The sequence below is a fragment of the Lolium perenne genome, chromosome 7, assembly GCF_019359855.2.
Source record: "Lolium perenne isolate Kyuss_39 chromosome 7, Kyuss_2.0, whole genome shotgun sequence".
In the NCBI taxonomy this organism is placed as follows: domain Eukaryota; kingdom Viridiplantae; phylum Streptophyta; class Magnoliopsida; order Poales; family Poaceae; genus Lolium; species Lolium perenne.
In genome coordinates, this window is record NC_067250.2 from 100,818,827 (window position 1) to 100,839,953 (window position 21,127).

Sequence of the window (21,127 nt, forward strand, 5' to 3'; positions counted from 1 at the left end):
TAAGTTGCTTACTGATGAATCAGAGCAAAACATGTGAAGAGAATTATTAATGAAGTTTGATTAATCGGGGCTGGGAACCCCATTGCCAGCTCTTTTTTGCAAAATTATTGGATAAGCGGATGTGCCACTAGTCCATAATGAAAGTCCGTCAAGAGTAAATGACAAGGTTGAAAGTTAAACACCACATACTTCCTCATGAGCTATAAAACATTAACACAAACTGAGAAGCATTTTGAAGGTTTAAAGGTAGCGCATGAGAATTTACTTGGAATGGTTTGAAATGCCATGCATAGGTATTTATGGTGGACACTTTGGAACAACTTGGTTTTCAGGGGTTTGGAAGCACGAGCGGCGTTCCCGCTCAGTACAAGTGAAGGCTAGCAATAGACTAGGGAGCGACAAATCAAGAGAGCAGTAACTGTCATAATCATGCTTGCAGTAAAATAAATTAACGGAGGCATAAAAGTGATACAAGAACTCTGAAGCAATGTAAACCATAGAGGCTTAATTGACTTTTGTTCAGTCATATACACGCGTGAGCATGTGCCAAGTCGATTCAAATGAATTATTCAGAGGAGGATACCACAATGTCATGCATATTTATGATAAAACAATGCAAGCAAACATCCATGACATGCTACTCATATTAATAAATTGGAGCTAAACATGAAAGATCATGAACTACTACACTTTCTTAAATGACATATACCTCACATGAACCAACTAAGCATGCTCACATGGATGAGTATATGTACAAAAATGAAAACAAATAGAGTTCATACCAGCCTCTCGCCACAATCCAATTGTCGTAGATCGTCATTATTGCCTTTCACTTGTGTAGCTTGGATAATATGAAATGAAAACCACGCTCCAGCCACCGAAGACCATTGAACTCATGGTGAACTTTACAAACCAAAGAAGAACAACAAATATTTTTGGAGTTTTCAAATTGGAAACAAGAATCAAAGGGGAACAAGCAAACAAAGCAAAATCTTTTTGGATTTTCTTATAGCAAACCAACGATAGCAAATAAATCAAAATAAATGCAAGAAACCAAAACAAACAAATGGTGAAGAGAAACAACAGAAATATTTTTGGTCTTTTTGTGTTTTAGGAAAGAAACAAAGCAAAAAACAAGAAATGGCAAACTAGAAAAATCACATAAACACAAAACAGCAGAAATTCGTCAAACTTGACAGCAGTACAGTACTCGATTTTTTAGAAATTCTTCCACTGCTCAAATCGAAAAGTGTTCAACTAATGAAAGTTAGATAACAACCTGGGGAACATGCACAAAAATGTCTTCGCAAAATATCATTCTGGATATTTTTGAGAATTTTTTCGGTAACAGTCCAGAATTTGTTTTCAGGCAGCACTTCCCCAAATATCATCTCCCTCTCATTAGAAAACCACTCAAACAAACTAAACAAGTATATACAAGTATCCAGCAACCATAATATGCAAAGAATGAGTGATGCCGGTATACCTCCCCCCAAGCTTAGGCTTTTGGCCTAAGTGGAGTTCAACCCCAGTGAGGGTCGCTGTTCCACGCCGGTGGATCATACATGGCGTAGTCATAGTGAGGTCCCTGTGCAGAAGAAAAGCGTGGAGGCTCCACATGTCCAAAATGTTGATGCGAAGAACTTGCTGCATCGGATGACGAGTCGAGGTGTTCCTCGGCCTCCTCCGTGTTGTCTCTTGCATGATGGTCTCCTCCCTCTATGTGTGCATTCAGTGCACCTTCTGTGACTGACCAATCCTCCCACCATCCTCTGAGAAACTCCTTCCATGACAAATCATCTCGAAGAGGCTTAAGAGCTCTCGCGGCCATCCCCTTATCTTCTCGCATGATCCCCATTGCGGTACTCTAATTGCTGTACAAAAATCATTGAACGACAAGTTGACAGTTTTATTATAAATCTTGTACTGAACCATGGGGTTAGATTGCGACCAATTGAACTTAAAATCCTGCACAACAGACATAGTCAACTTTGCATATTGGCATGGTTCTCCGTCAACAAAATCATTCAACCCTACACGAGAAATTAGATTCTGAACATCTCCCAAGATTCCTGCACTTCTCATGAAATCTGTGCACGGGTAGTAAGAGGGGTATACTCCCTCTTCGCGGTTCACTCTCATGACTTGTTGCACCTCCAATTCTTGTTGGTTTAGCTGATGTCTATTCCACTCCATTTTCTAAAATTTTCAACAAACATTATAAAATTTGATTTGGTGACATATAATTGAGGGGAACTACTATAGGAACTTGCTAGAGTACTAATCATGCATCAAAACTCACTACAAGAAAAGTTCTGATAGGAAACGTCCCAAAATCGTCCGCTAAGGGGTGTTTTTCGTCGCCTATGGACCTAACCCGACGATATGGGTTCTGTTGTCAAAACTGCGTCAGGCAAAGTCCTACCACGTTTTTTCCGGTCCGTCGCGCTTGGGTGCCCTTCCGCCACGGAAAATCGGACCGTTGCAGAAGTGTTTCCGGGAGCCCGTTGACTGCTGACGTCATGCAAACTGACACGTGGCATACGCCGTTAACTGGCAGTTAACGGCGTTAACCGCTGAAACCCCGTGGTAGATGGTAGGCCCACACGAGGCCTGCCACGTCTTAAGCGGGTCGGCCCATTAATTTTGCGGGCCGGGCCAGCTGACTTAGTTTGACCGGTCAACTATATAGTTGGGCTGGTCCATTAGTTACGTGGGCCGGGCCTAACCTCTAAGGTTGATTGGTCAAAACATTAATGGGCCGGCCCACTAAGCATGTGGGCCGGGCGAATGCACTCGTTTGACCGGTCAACAGGCAAAAGGGCCGGCCCACAAAACATGTGGGACCCACTTTCATGTTATCGGGCCGGCCCATTTACCAAGTGGGGTCCACCTTAAAGCAAGTGGGCCGGCCCAAGAAGTTATTGGGCCGGCCCAATTAGCACGTGGGTCCCACTTTCCTGCTAATCGGGCCGGTCCATTTAGTGCGTGGGGTCCACATTAGATCAAATGGGCCGGTCCACCAAGCCAGTGGGCCGGGCCAAAAGCACAGGTGGATCCCACTTTCCAGTTAATGGGCCAGCCCATTTAGTATGTGGGGTCCACCATATAGCAAGTGGGCCGGCCCAACAAGACAGTGGGCCGGGCCAAAAACACAGGTGGGTCCCACTTTCCAGTTAAAGAGCCGGCCCATTTAGTATGTGGGGTCCACCATATAGCAAGTGGGCCGGCCCAACAAGCTAGTGTGCCGGGCCAAAAGCACAGGTGGGTCCCACTTTCCAGTTAAAGGGCCGGCCCATTTAGTATGTGGGGTCCACCATATAGCAAGTGGGCCGGCCCAACACGCTAGTGGGCCGGGCCAAAAACGCAGGTGGGTCCCACTTTCCCCTTAAAGGGCCGGCCCATTTAGTATGTGGGGTCCGTCATGTAGCAAGTGGGCCGGCCCAACAAGACAGTGGGCCGGGCCAAAAGCACAGGTGGGTCCCACTTTCCTCTTAAAGGGCCGGCCCATTTAGTATGTGGGATCCACCACAAAAGCAATTGGGCTGGCCCAACTAGTTAGTGGGCCGGCCCAGTAGTGGGTGGGTGATAACCCACAAGTATAGGGGATCGCGATAGTCTTCGAGGGTAGTATAACCCAAATTTATTGATTCGACACAAGGGGAGGTAAAGAATACTTATAAGCCTTAACAACTGAGTTGTCAATTCAGCTGCACCTGGAAAAGCACTAGCAACAGGGGTGATGTGAAAGTAGCAGTAATATGAGAGCAGTAGTAACAGTAACACAGCAGCAGTAATAGCAATATGAGAGCAATGGCACCAGAAGATAGTTGATACTACTTCCAATGACATGTAGAACAAGTATATGATGATGACAGATGGACCGGGGTTCCCAGCGATCTACACTAGTGGTAACTCTCCAATAACAAGTAACAAGTGTTGGGTGAACAAATTACAGTTGGGCAATTGATAGGAATCAAAGCATTAAGATAGAACATCAAGATTATTAATCATGTAGGCATGTTTTCCGTATATAGTCGTACGTGCTCGCAATGAGAAACTTGCACAACATCTTTTGTCCTACCAGCCGGTGGCAGCCGGGCCTCAAGGGAAACTACTGGATATTAAGGTACTCCTTTTAATAGAGTACCGGAGCAAAGCATTAACACTCCGTGAAAACATGTGATCCTCACATCACTACCATCCCCTCCGGTTGTCCCGATTTCTGTCACTTCGGGGCCATTGGTTCCGGACAGTGACATGTGCATACAACTTGTAGATACAATCTAAGCAACAATATAGAGCTTAAATCTAAGATCATGCCACTCGGGCCCTAGTGACAAGCATTAAGCATAACAAGATTGCAGCAACAATAACTTCACAAACTTTATAGATAGACTAATCATAATGTATCATCCATCGGATCCCAACAAACACAACACCGATTACATCAGATGAATCTCAATCATGTAAGGCAGCTCATGAGACCATTGTATTGAAGTACATGGGGGAGAGTATACCGACATAGCTACTGCTAGAACCCGTAGTCCATGGGGGAACTACTCACGGAGCATGATGGAGGCGATGGCGTTGATGGAGATGGCTTCCGGGGGCACTTCCCCGTCCCGGCAGGGTGCCGGAACAGAGTTCTGTCCCCCGAATTGGAGTTTCGCGATGGCGCCGGCGCCCCTGGAGTCTTTCTGGAGTTTCGTCAATTGGTACGGTGTTTTTAGGTCGAAAGGGATTTTATAGGCGAAGAGGCGGCGCAGGGGGGCACCTGGGGGCGCCACACCCTAGGCCGGCGTGGCCAAGGCCTGGCCCGCGCCGCCATGTGGTGTGGTGGCCCCCTGGCCCCTCTCCGACTCTTCTTCGGTGTTCTGGATGCTTCCGGGAAAAATAGGAGGTTTGGCGTTGATTTCGTCCAATTCCGAGAATATTGCCCGAACATCCTTTCTGGAACCAAAAACAGCAGAAAACAGGAACTGGCACTGTGGCATCTCGTTAATAGGTTAGTTCCGGAAAACGCATAAAAACATTATAAAGTGCAAGCAAAACATGTAAGTATTGTCATAAAACAAGCATGGAACAACAGAAATTATGGATACGTCGGGGACGTATCAGCATCCCCAAGCTTAGTTCCTGCTCGTCCCGAGCAGGTAAACGATAAAAAGAATAATTTCTGTAGTGACATGCTACTTACATAACCTTGATCATACTGTTACAAAGCATATGAAATGAATGAAGTGACTCAAGGCAATGATCTATAGTTGCTAACAAGTAGATAACATATAGCAAAACTTTTCATAAAGAGTACTTTCAAGACAAGCATCAAAAGATTGCACAAGAGTTAACTCATAAAGCAATAAGTTCATAGTAAAGGCATCGAAGCAACACAAAGGAGGATATAAGTTGCAGCGGTTGCTTTCAACTTTCAACATGTATATCTCATGGATATTGTCAACACAAAGTAATATGATGAATGCAAATATGCAAGTATGTAAGAATCAATGCACAGTTGACACAAGTGTTTGCTTCTAAGGTGGAAGGAAGTAGGTGAACTGACTCAACATTAAAAGTAATAGAATGGTCCTTCAAAGAGGAAAGCATCGATTGCTATATTTGTGCTAGAGCTTTGGTTTTGAAAACATATAGAGGGCATAAAAAGTAAAATTTTGAGAGGTGTTTGTTGTTGTCAACGAATGGTAATGGGTACACTAACTACCTCGCCAACCGGACTTTCAAGAGCGGCTCCCATTTTATTTAATTTTTGTGTGGCACTCCTTCCAACCTTTCTTTCACAAACCATGGCTAACCGAATCCTCGGGTGCCTGCTAACAATCTCATACCATGAAGGAGTGCCTTTTTATTTTAGTTTTATTATGATGACACTCCTCCCAACCTTTGCTTACACAAGCCATGGCTAACCGAATCCTTCGGGTGCCGTCCAACAATCACATACCATGGAGGAGTGTCTATTTAGTTTGATTAATTTGGGACTGGGAATCCCATTGCCAGCTCTTTTTGCAAAATTATTGGATAAGCGGATGTGCCACTAGTCCATATGAGAGTCCGTCAAAAGTAAATGACAAGGTTGAAAGCTAAACACCACATACTTCCTCATGAGCTATGAAACATAAACACAAATTGAGAAGCATTTTGAATTGTTTAAAGGTAGCACTCAAGCAATTTACTTTGGAATGGCAGGAAATACCACATAGTAGGTAGGTATGGTGGACACAATTGGCATAGTGATTGGCTCAAGGATTTTGGATGCATGAGAAGTATTCCCTCTCAATACAAGGTTTAGGCTAGCAAGGTTGTTTGAAGCAAACACAAGTATGAACCGGTACAGCAAAACTTACATAAGAACATATTGCAAGCATTATAATACTCTACACTGTCTTCCTTGTTGCTCAAACACTTTTACCAGAAAATATCTAGACCTTAAGAGAGATCAATTATGCAAACCAATTTTAACAAGCTCTACAGTAGTTCTCCACTAATAGGTTTAAACTACATGCAAAAACTCATGATCTACTTGAGAGCTCAAAACAATTGCCAAGTATCAAATTATCCAAGACATATGAGGCATTTTCTTTTTCCAACCAAACAATAAGTATTGTAGCTTCCAACTTTTATCATTGAACATTAAAAGTAAAACGAAGAACAAGTGTTCATATGAAAAAGCGGAGCGTGTCTCTCTCCCAAACAAGGATTGCTAGGATCTGAATTTATTCAAACACAAACAAAAATAAAAACACACAGACGCTCCAAGTAAAGCACATATGATGTGACCGAATAAAAATATAGTTTCAGGGGAGGAACCTGATAAGTTGATGAAGAAGGGGATGCCTTGGGCATCCCCAAGCTTAGACGCTTGAATCTTCTTAAAATATGCAGGGATGAACCACGGGGGCATCCCCAAGCTTAGACTTTTCACTCTTCTTGATCATATATCATCCTCCTCTCTTGACCCTTGAAAACTTCCTTCACACCAAACTTCTCATAAACTTCATTAGAGGGGTTAGTACTCAAAAAATTTGAATCCACCTTGGTCCTGTAGTGGCACATTGCAAGAACTCAATAAAACATTAGCTACAGCCCTCTATGTCTAGAAAGCCTTGCTTAAAGTCCACAAGAGACAATGCAAAAAACAGAGATAGAATCTGCCAAAACAGAACAGCCAGTAAAGACGAATTTTAATAAAATACTTCCTTTGCTCAAATCAGAAAACTCAAAACTAATGAAAGTTGTGTACATATCTGAGGAACACGCACGTAAATTGGAATATTTTTCTGATTTTTCTACAGAGAAAACAGCCCAGATTCGTGACAGATAGAAATCTGTTTCTGCGCAGAAATCCAAATCTAGTATCAACCTTCGATTAGAGGCTTCACTTGGTACAACAAAACACAAAACTAAGATAAGGAGAGGTTCCTACAGTAGTAAACAACTTCCAAGACACAAATATAAAACAAAGTACTGTAGCAAAATAACACATGGGTTATCTCCCAAGAAGTTCTTTCTTTATAGCCATTAAGATGGGCTCAGCGGTTTTAATGATGCACTCGCAAGAAATAGTATTTGAAGCAAAAGAGAGCATCAAGAGGCAAATTCAAAACACATTTAAGCCTAACATGCTTCCTATGCAAAGGAATCTTGTAAATAAACAAGTTCATGAAAAGCAAAGTAACAAGCATAGGAAGATAGAATAAGTATAACTTCAAAATTTTAAGCATATAGAGAGGCGTATTAGTACTATGCAAATTTCTACAACCATGTTTTCCTCTCTCATAATAATTTTCAGTAGCTTCATGAACAAACTCAACAATATAGCTATCACATGCAGCATACTTTTCATGATCCACAAACATATAATTTTTATCAAGTTCAAGAATAGTGGATTTAAAGCTTTCAAACTTACTTTTATTAATAATATAACAAGGTAGTTGATCATTCTCAAGAGATATGGGACTCATAGAATAAGTCAAGAACTCTCCAATCCCATTTTCATTAGTAGCACAATTAATATTATCAAGTAACATAGGACCATCATCTAGAGCTTTATCATAGACATTTGCTAAGCAAAATTCTTTAGTACCATGCATTTCGACATCAGGCACAAACAAAGCATTATCATAAGATTTATCAATGTAGCATGGATTATCATATATAACAGTAGCATAATCATTCTCACAAGTTTTACTCATAGGGAATATGTCAAGAGAATCCACAGGAACATAACATTCAACCTCTTTCGGTAAGCATGGAGGACAATCAAATAGTGTAAGAGATAAAGAGTTACTCTCATTAGAAGGTTGGCATGGGTAGCTAATCCATTCTTCCTCCTTTTGTTCATCGCTCTCCTCTTCTTTTTCATCCAATGAGCTTTCTGGTTCATCAATTTCCTCCTCTTTTTCATCGAATGCGCTTTCAGGTTCATCAGTTTCTTCTTCCACCGGTTCCTGCAAATTGTGAGTGCATTCTTGTGCATTAATGTGTCTCTCTTTATAATCAAGGATATAAGGATTCCTACTGTAGCATTCTATGCAAGAATTAAGGATAGTAGAGACATAATCTTTAAGGTCCTTCCAAATAGCACAAGTTTCATAATTCTCAACCATGAAGGATTCTATCTCGGAGGCTCCCATAAATAAGACAAATTGTTCTACCTCTTCGAACCCATAATGAATATAGCAATTCCGATTATAGTTCTTAATAAAATATTCCTCACTAAAGCCACATTGAAATTTAAGATGTTTAGTATCCTGTTGAGAGCAACAGTTTATATCATGGCGTCTAAGCAAGATTCTAGCAATTGTATTTAATTTCTCTATCATAGCACTCATTATTTTACCAGTTCTTGATTCTCTATAATTATTATAGCATTCTATAAGCTCCAAGTAGGTTGTAGGTTCTCCCATAATAGCAGTTTTTAATTTTTTGGTTTTTCAAATTTTTATGGATTTTTGGGTATATGAGACAAATAAAACAAGACAAAAATAAACTAAGCAAAAGTAAACTACGCAAACTAATACTAGACAGAAATAAACTAAGCACAAATAAACTAGGCAAAAGTAAACTCAGCAAAGCAAAATAAAACAAATTAAAAACAGAGAGAGAGGTAGAGTGTACTCCCCAGGTGAACTTATGAGTAGAGCTATGCCTCCCCGGCAACGGCGCCAGAAAACAGTCTTGATAACCCACAAGTATAGGGGATCGCGATAGTCTTCGAGGGTAGTATAACCCAAATTTATTGATTCGACACAAGGGGAGGTAAAGAATACTTATAAGCCTTAACAACTGAGTTGTCAATTCAGCTGCACCTGGAAAAGCACTAGCAACAGGGGTGATGTGAAAGTAGCAGTAATATGAGAGCGTAGTAACAAGAACACGGCAAGATAATAGCAATATGAGAGCAATGGCACCAGAAGATAGTTGATACTACTTCCAATGACATGTAGAACAAGTATATGATGATGACAGATGGACCGGGGTTCCCAGCGATCTACACTAGTGGTAACTCTCCAATAACAAGTAACAAGTGTTGGGTGAACAAATTACAGTTGGGCAATTGATAGGAATCAAAGCATTAAGATAGAACATCAAGATTATTAATCATGTAGGCATGTTTTCCGTATATAGTCATACGTGCTCGCAATGAGAAACTTGCACAACATCTTTTGTCCTACCAGCCGGTGGCAGCCGGGCCTCAAGGGAAACTACTGGATATTAAGGTACTCCTTTTAATAGAGTACCGGAGCAAAGCATTAACACTCCGTGAAAACATGTGATCCTCACATCACTACCATCCCCTCCGGTTGTCCCGATTTCTGTCACTTCGGGGCCATTGGTTCCGGACAGTGACATGTGCATACAACTTGTAGATACAATCTAAGCAACAATATAGAGCTTAAATCTAAGATCATGCCACTCGGGCCCTAGTGACAAGCATTAAGCATAACAAGATTGCAGCAACAATAACTTCACAAACTTTATAGATAGACTAATCATAATGTATCATCCATCGGATCCCAACAAACACAACACCGATTACATCAGATGAATCTCAATCATGTAAGGCAGCTCATGAGACCATTGTATTGAAGTACATGGGGGAGAGTATACGACATAGCTCTTGCTAGAACCCGTAGTCCATGGGGGAACTACTCACGGAGCATGATGGAGGCGATGGCGTTGATGGAGATGGCTTCAGAGCACTTCCCGTCCGGCAGTGCCGGAACAGAGTTCTGTCCCCCGAATTGGAGTTTCGTGATGGCGCCGGCGCCCCTGGAGTCTTTCTGGAGTTTCGTCAATTGGTACGGTGTTTTTAGGTCGAAAGGGATTTTATAGGCGAAGAGGCGGCGCAGGGGGGCACCTGGGGGCGCCACACCCTAGGCCGGCGCGGCCAAGGCCTGGCCCGCGCCGCCATGTGGTGTGGTGGCCCCCTGGCCCCTCTCCGACTCTTCTTCGGTGTTCTAGATGCTTCCGGGAAAAATAGGAGGTTTGGCGTTGATTTCGTCCAATTCCGAGAATATTGCCCGAACAGCCTTTCGGAACCAAAAACAGAAAACGAGAGCGCTGTGGCATCTCGTTAATAGGTTAGTTCCAGAAAATACATAAAAACATTATAAAGTGCAAGCAAAACATGTAAGTATTGTCATAAAACAAGCATGGAACAACAGAAATTATGGATACGTCGGGGACGTATCAGTGGGGTCCACCTTAAAGCAAGTGGGCCGGCCCAATTAGAGTGTGGGGTCCTCCGTAAATCAAGTGGGCTGGCTGATACGTCTCCAACGTATCTATAATTTCTGATGTTCCATGCTTGTTTTATGACAATACCGACATGTTTTGTTCACACTTTATGTCATTATTATGCGTTTTCCGGAACTAACCTATTGACGAGATGCCGAAAGGCCAGTTGCTGTTTTCTGCTGTTTTTGGTTCCAGAAAGGCTGTTCGGGCAATATTCTCGGAATTGGACGAAATCAACGCCAAACCTCCTATTTTTCCCGGAAGGCTCCAGAACACCGAAGAAGAGTCGGAGAGGAGCCAGGGGGCCACCACACCATAAGGCAGCGCGGGCCAGACCCTGGCCGCGCCGGCCTAGGGTGAGGCCACCCTGTCAGCCCTCCTGCGCCTCCTCTTCGCCTATATAACCCCTTTCGACCTAAAAACGCAGTACCAATTGACGAAACTCCAGAAAGACTCCAGGGGCACCGCCACCGTCGCGAAACTCCAATTCGGGGGACAGAACTCTGTTCCGGCACCCTGCCGGGACAGGGAATTGCCCCCGGAGCCATCTCCACTGCCGTCTTCACCGCCATCTTCACCGCCATCGCTGCCTCCATGATGAGGAGGGAGTAATCCACCCCCGAGGCTGAGGGCTCCGCTGTAGCTATGTGGTTCATCTCTCTCCCATGTACCTCAATACAATAATCTCATGAGCTGCTTTACATAATTGAGATTCATATGAGTTTTGTATCACTATTCATCTATGTGCTACTCTAGTGATGTTATTAAAGTATTCTATTCCTCCTGCACGGTGTAATGGTGATAGTGTGTGCATCCGTGTTAGTACTTGGCGTAGGCTATGATTATGATCTCTTGTAGATTATGAAGTTAACTATTGCTATGATGGTATTGATGTGATCTATGCCTCCTTTCGTAGCGTGAAGGTGACAGTGTGCATGCTACATTAGTACTTGGTTTAGTCGTATTGATCTTTCATGCACTCTAAGGTTATTTAAATATGAACATTAAATTGTGGAGCTTGTTAACTCCGGCATTGAGGGTTCGTGTAATCCTACGCAATGGTGTTCATCATCCAACAAGAGTGTAGAGTATGCATTTATCTATTCTGTTATGTGATCAATGTTGAGAGTGTCCACTAGTGAAAGTCTGATCCCTAGGCCTTGTTCCTAAATACTGCTATCGCTGCTTGTTTACTGTTTTACTGCGTTACTACTGCTGCGTTACTACTGCTTGTTTACTGTCCTGGGCAAAGCACTTTTCTGGTGCCGTTGCCACTGCTCATATATATTCATACCACCTGTATTTCACTATCTCTTCGCCGAACTAGTGCACCTATTAGGTGTGTTGGGGACACAAGAGACTTCTTGCTTTGTGGTTGCAGGGTTGCATGAGAGGGATATCTTTGACCTCTTCCTCCCTGAGTTCGATAAACCTTGGGTGATCCACTTAAGGGAAACTTGCTGCTGTTCTACAAACCTCTGCTCTTGGAGGCCCAACACTGTCTACAGGAAAAGGAGGGGGCGTAGACATCAAGATATTTTCTGGCGCCGTTGCCGGGGAGGTAAGGTAAAAGGTATTCACATCCTCCGACTACTAAGCTATTTCCTAGCACTGTTGCCGGTGTGTGAGTGCTCGAAGCTATCTCCTTTAGATTCTGCAATTACATCTTTTTGTTTCTTGTTTTTATTTTCACTAGTTAGGCATAATGGAAAACAACAAAAAAATTGGTGAGCTTTTTAATCTTTTTCCTGATTTAGAATTGTTTGATGCGAAAATTAAAAAACCTATGGAACCTTATTTGCATGCTAGTAGCGATGTTATTAGTATGAATGCAATTACTGCTAATGCTATGGAGAAGTCTAAGCTTGGGGAAGCTAGTTTTTGTGATCTTTTTAGCTTCCCATCTTTAGGGGAGAAAATTTGCTCTGATAATACTTTATCTCCCATATGCAATAACTCTAATGATGCTTGTGATATTTTAAATGCACCTACTGAAAGTATTCCATATAAAATCCCTATGAAAATTATTGAACGTGTTGTGGATAACAGCTATGAAGGGGATGGAACTGTCCATCCTGGAGATCATTTACTCTTTTTGCATGAATTATGCGGGTTATTCAAGTGTGCAGGTATCTCTATGGATGAAGTGAAGAAGAAATTATTCTCTATGTCGTTGTCTGGTAAAGCGGCGCATTGGTATAAACTGCTGAAGGATGAGCATTCTCTTGATTGGAAGGATATTGTGCCTCTATTTTATTCTAAATTCTATCCTCCAAGTGAAATTCACAAAGACCGAAACCGAATATATAATTTCTGGCCTCATGATGGAGAGAGTATTGCCCAAGCATGGGAGAGATTGAAGTCTTTAATGCTCAAATGCCCCAATCATGAGCTTCCTGGTAATATAATCATTGATAATTTCTATGCAAGACTTTCTTTTCAAGATAAAACCTTGCTTTGGATACTGCTTGTTACGGATCATTCACGCGCAATAAAGAAGAGTTTAAATGGGACCTTCTTAATCGGATTCAGGAGAACGCTGAAGATTGGGAGAACGACAAAGGTAAAGAATCAGGTATAAACTATGATTATGAATGCATTGAAACTTTTATGGATACTGGTAAATTTCGAAATATGAGTGCTACCTATGGTCTTGACTCTCAAGTTGCTGTGAATATTTATAAAGCTTTTGCCTCTCATTTTGAATTGCCTAGGAAGAATTTTGATAAGTATCATGAACCTTTTAAAGAGGCTTGTATGAAGGATGAAATTGTTGTTAATGATTGCAATAAACATGCTCAAACTCTTAAGAATGCTATTTCCTATAAGCATGTTAATTTTTGTGGAATGCATAGACCTTGTGGAATTAATCAAATCGAAGATGAATATTGTATCCATCATACTAATGAAAAAACTAGAAAGTGGTCTAGGGCGCTAGATGATCTTGGTAAAAAAGTTTGTGTCCTCTATCATTTTATTTGTGAACTTTGCCATAGAGTGGGTCATTTTAATTTTCAATGCTCCTCCAATGATAATTTAAATCCCATGAGTGCTGCAAATTTGTATTGTGATGATGAAATTACTCCTAATCAGCATGATGAACTTACTTTATTTTTGTGGTGTGAAGAGTTATCAAGAAAAATTTCTTTGTTAGATATTAACGATCTTGATGTTGATGATGTCCTGCATGGGTGTTTTTCTTATTGCATTGATAATTGCCATACAAATACTTACATACAAAATATTTTAGAAGATGACACCTTGCCAAAATATGATAGGACATTTGTGTGTTTCAAACTTATTAATGAAAAGGAGGAATCCTCCCAAGTTTCTTCTATTGTTTCTGGAAATAAAGCAGGTTATGTGGAGAAGCCTCTCATCAAGCCTCTCCCTCCTGAAGAAGGGAATGAGGAAAAGGAGAAGGAGAAGAAGAAGAAGGGAACGAAGAAGAAGAAGAAGAATAAGGGGAATAAAAAGAAAGAGGTAACAGCATATCCCCGCGTATATGAGATAACGATAGGTAACCGTAAGTATGTTGCTCCTAACGATTATTGTGATAATGAATCTGAATACGATGATCTTCCTATGCCCTTTACATACATTAGCAATCATGATTTGAATGAGCACACTACTTTTGATATTGCAAATCTTTGGGAAACTAATTCTGAAAATGATGATGTTAATAATTGCCATAGTATCAGTGCTATCCATGCTTCCTCCCATAATGATATAGAAAGCTCTAAGCTTGGGGAAGAGGTGTTTGAAAATCCTTTAGCTACTGGTCATTATGTTCTTGATACATCTCCTTCTAATAACAATGATGGTGTGGACACAGATAAACCGACTGTGAAAGATAACTATTCTATTGCCTATGATGACACTGTGCCTCCGATCTCTGATGATTATTACAAAGAATGCTATGATATAGGTTCTAACTATCCTTATGAAACTTGTCATAGTCATGATTGGGTTACCAAAAACAATTCCCTTAATATGTAACTTGTTTACCATGTTCAAATTCTTGATAATAATCCTGCTCCAATTACTATTAATGAAAAGAACTCTCCTTATGCCAAAATTAATGATACTTCTATGCATATGAACCATGATAAGAATGTTTTAAGTGATGGGTATATTGTGGATTTCATCAATGATGCTACTGAAAGTTATTATGAGAGAGGGAAATATGGTTATATGCATCTTAATAATATTAAGTTTCCCCTCTTTATGTTGAGAATCTTGAAGTTACTCGTGTTTTATCCTCTTATGCTTGTCACTTTGTTCTTCATGAATTCATTTGTGTACAAGATTCCTCTGCATAGGAAGCATGTTAGGCTTAAATGTGTTTTGAATTTGCCTCTTGAAGCTCTCTTTTGCTTCAAATACTATTTCTTGCGAGTGCATCACCAAAACTGCTGAGCCCATCTTAATGGCTATAAAGAAAGAACTTCTTGGGAGATAACCCATGTATTATTTTGCTACAGTACTTTGTTTTATATTTGTGTCTTGGAAGTTGTTTACTACTGTAGCAACCTCTCCATATCTTAGTTTTGTGTTTTGTTGTGCCAAGTAAAGTCGTTGATAGAAAAGTTCATACTAGATTTGGATTACTGCACAGAAATAGATTTCTTTGCTATCACGAATCTGGGCTAAATTCTCTGTAGGTAACTCAGAAAATTAAGCCAATTTACGTGAGTGATCCTCAGATATGTACGCAACTTTCATTCAATTTGAGCATTTTCATTTGAGCAAGTATGGTGCCCCAATAAAATTCGTCAATACGAACTGTTCTGTTTTTGACAGATTCTGCCTTTTATTTCGCATTGCCAGTTTTGTTATGTTCGATGGATATTTCGATTCTATTGACTTTCAGTAGCTTTGTGCAATGTCCAGAAGTGTTAAGAATGATTATGTTACCTCTGAACATGTATATTTTTATTGTGCACTAACCCTCTAATGAGTTTGTTTCGAGTTTGGTGTGAAGGAAGTTTTCAAGGGTCAAGAGAGGAGGATGATATACTACGATCAAGAAGAGTGAAAAGTCTAAGCTTGGGGATGCCCCGGTGGTTCACCCCTGCATATTTCAAGAAGACTCAAGCGTCTAAGCTTGGGGATGCCCAAGGCATCCCCTTCTTCATCGACAACATTATCAGGTTCCTCCCCTGAAACTATATTTTTATTCCGTCACATCTTATGTACTTTACTTGGAGCGTCTGTGTGCTTTTGTTTTTGTTTTTGTTTGAATAAATGCTTGTGTGGGAGAGAGACACGCTCTGCTGGTTCGTATGAACACATGTGTTCTTAGTTTTTAATTTTCATGGCGAAGGTTGAAACTGCTTCGTTAACTGTTATATGGTTGGAATCGGGAAATGCTACATGTAGTAATTCTAAAATGTCTTGAATAATTTGATACTTGGCAATTGTTGTGCTCATGTTTAAGCTCTTGCATCATATACTTTGCACCCATTAATGAAGAAACACCTAGAGCTTGCTAATTTGGTTTGCATATTTGGTCTCTCTAAGGTCTAGATAATTTCTAGTATTGAGTTTGAACAACAAGGAAGACGGTGTAGAGTCTTATAATGTTTTCAATATGTCTTTTATGTGAGTTTTGCTGCACCGCTTCATCCTTGTGTTTGTTTCAAATAGCCTTGCTAGCCTAAACCTTGTATCGAGAGGGATTACTTCTCATGCATCCAAAATACTTGAGCCAACCACTATGCCATTTGTGTCCACCATACCTACCTACTACATGGTATTTCTCCGCCATTCCAAAGTAAATTGCTTGAGTGCTACCTTTAAATTTCCATTCTCCACCTTTACAATATATAGCTCATGGGACAAATAGCTTAAAAACTATTGTGGTATTGAATATGTACTTATGCACTTTATCTCTTATTAAGTTGCTTGTTGTGCGATAACCATGTTCACTGGGGACGCCATCAACTATTCTTTGTTGAATATCATGTGAGTTGCTATGCATGTTCGTCTTGTCTGAAGTAAGAGAGATCTACCACCTTAATGGTTGGAGCATACATATTGTTAGAGAAGAACATTGGGCCGCTAACTAAAGCCATGATTCTTGGTGGAAGTTTCAGTTTTTGACATATATCCTCAATCTCATATGAGAATAATAATTGTTGCCACATGCTTATGCATTAAAGAGGAGTCCATTATCTGTTGTCCATGTTGTCCCGGTATGGATGTCTAAGTTGAGAATAATCAAAAGCGAGAAATCCAAAATACGAGCTTTCTCCTTAGACCTTTGTACAGGCGGCATGGAGGTACCCCATTGTGACACTTGGTTAAAACATGTGTATTGCGATGATTCGGTAGTCCAAGCTAATTAGGACAAGGTGCGGGCACTATTAGTATACTATGCATGAGGCTTGCAACTTGTAAGATATAATTTACATGATACATATGCTTTATTACTACCGTTGACAAAATTGTTTCTTGTTTTCAAAACCAAAGCTCTAGCACAAATATAGCAATCAATGCTTCCCTCTACGAAGGGCCTTTCTTTTACTTTTATGTTGAGTCAGTTCACCTATTTCTCTCCACCTCAAGAAGCAAACACTTGCGTGATTTGTGCATTGATTCATACATACTTGCATATTGCATTTGTTATATTACTCTATGTTGACAATTATCCATGAGATATACATGTTATAAGTTGAAAGCAACCGCAGAAACTTAATCTTCCTTTATGTTGCTTCAATACCTTTTACTTTGAATTATTGTTTTATGAGTTAACTCTTATGCAAGACTTATTGATGCTTGTCTTTAAGTACTATTCATGAAAAGTCTTTGCTTTATGATTCATTTGTTTACTCATTGCATTTACATTGTTTTGAATCGCTGCATTCATCTCATATACTTTACAATAGTATGATTAAGATTATGTTGGTAGCATGTCACCTCAGAAATTATCTTTTATCGTTTACCTACTCGAGGACGAGTAGGAACTAAGCTTGGGGATGCTGATACGTCTCCAACGTATCTATAATTTCTAATGTTCCATGCTTGTTTTATGACAATACCGACATGTTTTGTTCACACTTTATGTCATTATTATGCGTTTTCCGGAACTAACCTATTGACGAGATGCCGAAAGGCCAGTTGCTGTTTTCTGCTGTTTTTGGTTCCAGAAAGGCTGTTCGGGCAATATTCTCGGAATTGGACGAAATCAACGCCAAACCTCCTATTTTTCCCGGAAGGCTCCAGAACACCGAAGAAGAGTCGGAGAGGAGCCAGGGGGCCACCACACCATAAGGCGGCGCGGGCCAGACCCTGGCCGCGCCGGCCTAGGGTGAGGCCACCCTGTCAGCCCTCCTGCGCCTCCTCTTCGCCTATATAACCCCTTTCGACCTAAAAACGCAGTACCAATTGACGAAACTCCAGAAAGACTCCAGGGGCGCCGCCACCGTCGCGAAACTCCAATTCGGGGGACAGAACTCTGTTCCGGCACCCTGCCGGGATGGGGAATTGCCCCCGGAGCCATTTCCACTGCCGTCTTCACCGCCATCGCTGCCTCCATGATGAGGAGGGAGTAATCCACCCCCGAGGCTGAGGGCTCCACTGTAGCTATGTGGTTCATCTCTCTCCCATGTACCTCAATACAATAATCTCATGAGCTGCTTTACATGATTGAGATTCATATGAGTTTTGCATCACTATTCATCTATGTGCTACTCTAGTGATGTTATTAAAGTATTCTATTCCTCCTGCACGGTGTAATGGTGACAGTGTGTGCATCCGTGTTAGTACTTGGCGTAGGCTATGATTATGATCTCTTGTAGATTATGAAGTTAACTATTGCTATGATGGTATTGATGTGATCTATGCCTCCTTTCGTAGCGTGAAGGTGACAGTGTGCATGCTACATTAGTACTTGGTTTAGTCGTGTTGATCTTTCATGCACTCTAAGGTTATTTAAATATGAACATTAAATTGTGGAGCTTGTTAACTCCGGCATTGAGGGTTCATGTAATCCTACGCAATGGTGTTCATCATCCAACAAGAGTGTAGAGTATGCATTTATCTATTCTGTTATGTGATCAATGTTGAGAGTGTCCACTAGTGAAAGTCTGATCCCTAGGCCTTGTTCCTAAATATTGCTATCGCTGCTTGTTTACTGTTTTACTGCGTTACTACTGCTGCGTTACTACTGCTTGTTTACTGTCCTGGGCAAAGCACTTTTCTGGTGCCGTTGCCACTGCTCATATATATTCATACCACATGTATTTCACTATCTCTTCGCCGAACTAGTGCACCTATTAGGTGTGTTGGGGACACAAGAGACTTCTTGCTTTGTGGTTGCAGGGTTGCATGAGAGGGATATCTTTGACCTCTTCCTCCCTGAGTTCGATAAACCTTGGGTGATCCACTTAAGGGAAACTTGCTGCTGTTCTACAAACCTCTGCTCTTGGAGGCCCAACACTGTCTACAGGAAAAGGAGGGGGCGTAGACATCACTGGCCCAATAAGTAAGTGGGCTGGCCCAATAAGTAAGTGGGCCAGCCCGTTTAGTTGTTGTTTATATGCCGGCATAATAGGCGCTTTGGGATTTTGCGGGCCGGCACATATGTGATTTCGGTTAATTGGGCCGTTTAAGGGATGGGAATTCGTGATTTAGATACTGAGAATATTTACGCAGCAATGATTTCTGTCGGATAGCCTCACTTACCACAAGCAACAAAGAAAAAATGCGCGAAAGAACTATAAAAACTAACTAAATATTACATCAGCTGCACGGCTTTGAAAAAATATTACAGAACCCAGAGAAATTGAATGGTAATTAAACCTAGCAATACAATGAAGCGATCCGGCAATCTTTTAAGTTGTCCATGCAGCACCTATATCTGAAACAAAGACATTACAAGTTAAGACAGCAACAATGGAAAGGCAAAGACACTACAATATTGTTTGCCAAAGAATTTGGAACTCATCATTTCGTCGTTATAACAAGATCATTGTAATGCGCACAATAAGCAAACAAAGAGTGCATGCCGCATACCAACAGCCAATATAACAGAGCATGTTAGAATGAAACATCAGACTTACTACTGTCGAGTCCCATGCAAACCAACATGTTCAGGGAGTACAAAATTGGCATGAACAACATAGTAGCAGGCTATAAATTTTGTAACAACGACTGAGCAAGATGAAGTTATGATGGCTACATCTACAGAGCAGGGAATGTAAACCAAAAATAGAAGTTACGATGGCAAAAGCTAAAGAGGAGGGAATGTGAACCAACATGTGCCAAGTGCAATTACTTCATTTTGGCCGTGAACTAAATAATACTCCTGAACTTATAGTGAAGGGGATGCAAATCAAGATGTTTCGGGATATAAACTTGTAATGAGCAACACATAGAGTATAGTTAATGCTGGAGCTTAGGATGGACCAGATACAGAATATAGTGGGATCACCTGTGAACTTGTATAAGAGGGAATGCAAACCAATATGTTCAGCATTCCATATGTGAGCGTCATGCCAAGTCAGAGAAACAAGTCAATAATGCAGCTTTTGAAGAACAAGATGGCACGCAAAATTATTATCTAGTAATATGACAAGTTTATTTGTACTACAGGCTAGATAGCAGAGTGATAGCATGCCAAACTAAGTCCTTACTTTGTTAGCTTACAATGAAGTAGATACAAAACAATGGCATCACCTGTAGTACAGGGAATGCAAGCCAACATGTTCATGGAGTAAAAAATTGGCACAAACAACATAGTAGCAGGCCATATTTTTTGTAACAACGACTGAGCAAGATAAAGTTATGATGGCTAGATCTACAGAGCAGGCAATGTAAACCAAATATAGAAGTTACGATGCCAAAAGCTATAGAGCAGGGAATGCGAACCAACATGTGCAATTACTTAAAATTGGCCATGAACTAAATAATAGCAGGATGTTACTATAATACCTATAATTTTTGTAACAACGACTGAGCAAGAATAGAAGTTATGATGGCTACATCTACAGAGCAGGGAATGCAAACCAAAATGTTCAATCGCTTAAAGTTAGCAATGAACTAGAAAATAGCAAGGTGTTACGGTCATAGCTAGGAATGAACTAAAAGAGCTTCAGACAAACAAGCATCTGAACCCAGAACAGGGCGCTAAAACAAGGGACTTACATTAGGAGAAGCACTCTGTGGGAGTCACAGCAGATCTTCCTGGGGTTGATAGATCCGGTGATGAAGTACGCTACATGTGCTACTTGGGGTTGGAGAGACGGCCATTACACTTCATGGTTACTCCTCTCATCTGCAAAAACGTAACGGCGCGTCGTTAGCAGAAACAGGTTCCCCCAAGATTAAACAAGAACTTGCAGGCAAGCAATAGAAAAGCGACAGT